Consider the following 4,287-nt stretch of genomic DNA (forward strand, 5'->3'; position numbering starts at 1 on the left):
TATAAAGACATAGATATATATAATATATATATTAATAAATATATAATATATAATACATATAATGTATATATAATATATACAGCAGGATACAACATATTTACTACCTAATTAAATTGGTAGTAGCAACTGCTGCAGCAGCAGCAGCAGCACTACCAACACACCAATAAATAAATAAATAAATAAATAAATAAATAAATAATTTATATTTATTTTATTTAAATATAATAAGAAATTTATTTATATTTATTTATTTATATTTACTTATTTATTTATTTTAGTTATTATTTTTAATTATTTTTTATTTCTTTTTTTCTGGAAATCGAAGTAAATAGCATAAATAAATAAATAAATAGGCATTTATTTATTTATTTTACCTAATTAATTAATTAACTAATTAATTAATTAATTAATTAGTTAATTAATTAAAATAAGCAGAATTAGTATTATTTTTATTTATTTTTTCTTTATTTCTTTCTTTCTGGAAATGGAAGTAAATAGCATAAATAAATAAATAAATAAATAAATAAATAAATAAATAAATAAATAAATAAATAGGTATTTATCTATTTACTTAATAGGTAATGAATGAATGAATTAATTAATTAATTAAGCAGAATTAGTATTATTTTTATTTTTTTCTTTATTTCTTTTTTTCTGGAAATCGAAGTAAATTGCATTTTCTTTTTTTGCTCTTTGTAATTCAATTAAATCAATTAATGCATTATAACAAGTTGGGCATATTATACGTAAACCTGTACAAAAAAAAAAAAATATATTTATTTATTTATTTATTTATTTTATTAGTTATTAATTTTATTCATTTATTTTATTTATTTTATTTATTTTATTTATTTTATTTATTTTATTTATTTTATTTACCTTTAGATGTACTCCACAAAGCCTTGCAGTTTGTTGCCTTTCCTTTATCGCACCTCCAACACCTAAATAAATAAATAAAATAAATAAATAAATAAATAAATAAATAAATAAATAAATAAATAAATAAATAAATATGTATAAATAATATTAAGCGTATAATTAGAAATATATAATTATAAATATACAATAAGGAATATATAATCTAGTATATATGATAAATATACAAAAATCTAAGAAAAAGAGGAAAACGAGGGTATGAGTGTTTCCTTAACCCGTGCTTGATTAGGGTTTAGGGTTTAGGGTTTATTAGGGTTTAGTACATAAATTAGTGTATTATTTTATACATATAATTCTTCCTTTAATTCTTTATGACGTGAACTTACGAAAATTTTTAAGAAAATTTTGAAAATTAGGGTTTAGGGTTTAGCTAGGGTTTAGGGTTTATTTAGGGTTTAGGGTTTAGCTAGGTTTTTTTGCAGTATATATTACAATATCTTAGATCAAATTATTAATATAATACTTTTACATGAGATAAATTTGTGAATATTTTTTTTTTTAAAAAAAAAAAATTAGGGTTTAGGGTTTAGGTAGGGTTTAGGGTTTAGGTAGGGTTTAGGGTTTTGTATAGGGTTTATGACTTACATAAAGTATTGCATTTGATTATATTTTTTAAGATTACAATGCCTTAGATCAAATTCATCATCTAATTCTTTATGAGGAGAAGGAGTGAATTTTTTTAATGCTTTTAATGCTAAGTTTTTTGTCTTAGACGATCCATTCTTTGCCTCTAATGCTGCTATTAAATCACACTTCCTCTCCTCTAATAAACGAACCATCTTTAAACCCTAAACCCTAAACCCTAAACCCTAAACCCTAAACCCTAAATATATATTTATATATATATATATATATATACCCTATAAATATAACACATCATACACATACACACATATGTATAGATATTTATTTATACATTTATATATTATTTTATTGTATACATATAACAAACAAACGAATAAAAACAATCCTATAGATACGGCTTGTAAACCCTAAACCCTAAACCCTAAAAAATAGAATAAGCCTAAGACTCAGACGGCAAGAGGCTGTAAACCCTAAACACTAACTAATCAATTCACTGCTTTACGCCAAAGAAAATAAGGGTTTAGGGTTTAGTCTTCCTAAACCCTAAATACTTGTTTGCAGGGTTTAGGGTTTAGGGTTTATCGCTATTGGCAATAATAAAAATATAAACTTACAGTTTAAGGCCTTCAAACACTTTGCTGCTGCTGCAGCTTCTGCTGCTGCTGCTACTGCTTCTACTGTTGTTTCTGCTGCTGTTCCTCCTGCTGCTGTTTCTGCCGCTACTGCTGCTGCTACTGCTGCTGCTCTCTCTGTTAGTTCCCGCTATAATTGCTGCTCTTTCTTCGAGACAAATTGAGTAGAAAAAAGGATAAAAGGAAAAAATGAAAAAAGAATGTAGACAAGCAAAGAGGTAAAGGATGTTGTGTGCCGTTCAAGTTTGCCCGCCGCGTGTTTGTCTATGGGTATATTTGTTGATTTTTATGTTGAATAATTATAAAACAAAACGTTTTTTAATTAATTAAGTTTTTCTTTTGTTTATATTCCTCTTCCAAATGAGATATTGAAGCGCTTTCCTTCTTTTTGCCTCGCGCATCCATCCATATGCCGGTAAGTAGTCGCAACAGGAAAGCTGCAAGCGCCGCAGGTCAACTTGAATATTATCTAATCGTAAACCCCAAAGAAGAATAAGAAAAAGAAGAATAATATCAATAATCTACAGGAGAAGGAAAAGAAGGAGAGGAAAACAACAAACAAACATACGCAAACAAACAGCCGCAGCCCCAGCCATTTGCAGAAACTTGAACGGGCGATCATATAAACCCTCGGTGTATGTACACCCCAATCAGGGGAGTGGAAGTTGCATTAAAATTGAATTTTATTCGCTTTTATTTCTTAAAATTGTGTTTAAATACTTAAATTAAATTAAATTATTTATTTAAAACCCCTTTTAGATGCATAGATTTATATATTACTTGCCCGGTGCTTACTTGTCGCAGCATTTCGTAATTATTCAAGCACTCAATGCAAGAAACACAAAATTTGTTGAATATTTCTCCTCTTTTTTATATAATTAAATACAAATTAGGTACAATTCTTGGTTATTTTAATACAATCAATTAATTATATTATTTTATACCTTAATTCTTCTTATGGCACGGCAAAAGGGGGAAGTTCTTACATAAGAAGCGTGCTCTGCTGCAGCTGTGCAAGGCTTTTTCCCTCTAATAAGGAAGGAAAAGCAAAAAATAAATTAAATTTTTAATTTTTAATTTAAATTTAATCATTTTAATTAAAAAAGGACAAAATTTCAATCATTTTTCTGCTTTTTACCGGTAGATCTAATGCTTTATCTTGCACGTATATAAATAATAATACACTAGAAAACTGTTGCGGTGTATGTATACATAATTATACACTTTATTTATGTATAATATAAATAAATAATTATTTAATTAATAATAAATACTTTATATATACACACTAAATGATTATATAAACATAAATTGCCTCTATATTTATATATTGAATACCTTCCTATACTCCTCCTTTCCTTATTCCCTTTTTCTTTCCCCCTTAATAAACATCAAGACATTTATTATATTTAATTTATATCTTTTATATATATACTTTCCCCTCTTTGTTTGTATATAATATATACGTATATATACATAAATAATAAAATATTTACACCTGTATATAGATACACTCTTATAGTATATGAGGGCAGATACAGACAAAAGAAAAGACAAAACAATAAAAGCACAATAAAGATAAAAAGAAGAAAAAAGGCAGAAAGATGGGGGAATAAAAGAAGAAAAAATAGATTAGTGTTTCTTTTTAGGGTTTAGGGTTTAGGGTTTATAATAATATTATTAATAAGGAAAGGAGTAAATAAAATTGTGTATACAGCAGAGTATATAAACAGAAAAAGAAGAAAAATAAATACATAAAAGAGTAATTAATCTTATTTACGGTGTATATGGAGGTAAAATAACAATAAATATACATAAAAATAAAATGAATAAATTCCCTACTAATAAATTATACATATAAGAAGAAAAAAAAAGAAAAAAGGAGAAAAAGGGAGAAAAAAGGATTTATTTGCATATAAAATATTATGTATATTTATTTGCAAATTAAGTACTTGTAAGGAAGTAGCTGTACATACACCGCAAATAGTTAATATTATATGTCTCCTTTTTTCCTCTTTTCTTCTTTTATAATAATAATAAAGGTTTTATTTATTCTTTTTATTGTTATTTATAATATAATATAATATATATAAAAAAAAAAAAAAAAAAAAAAAAAAAAAAAAAAAAAAAAAAA

Source organism: Eimeria maxima, genomic scaffold, assembly GCF_000499605.1.
Source record: "Eimeria maxima Weybridge genomic scaffold, Emw_scaff697, whole genome shotgun sequence".
Classification (NCBI taxonomy): Eukaryota; Apicomplexa; class Conoidasida; order Eucoccidiorida; family Eimeriidae; genus Eimeria; species Eimeria maxima.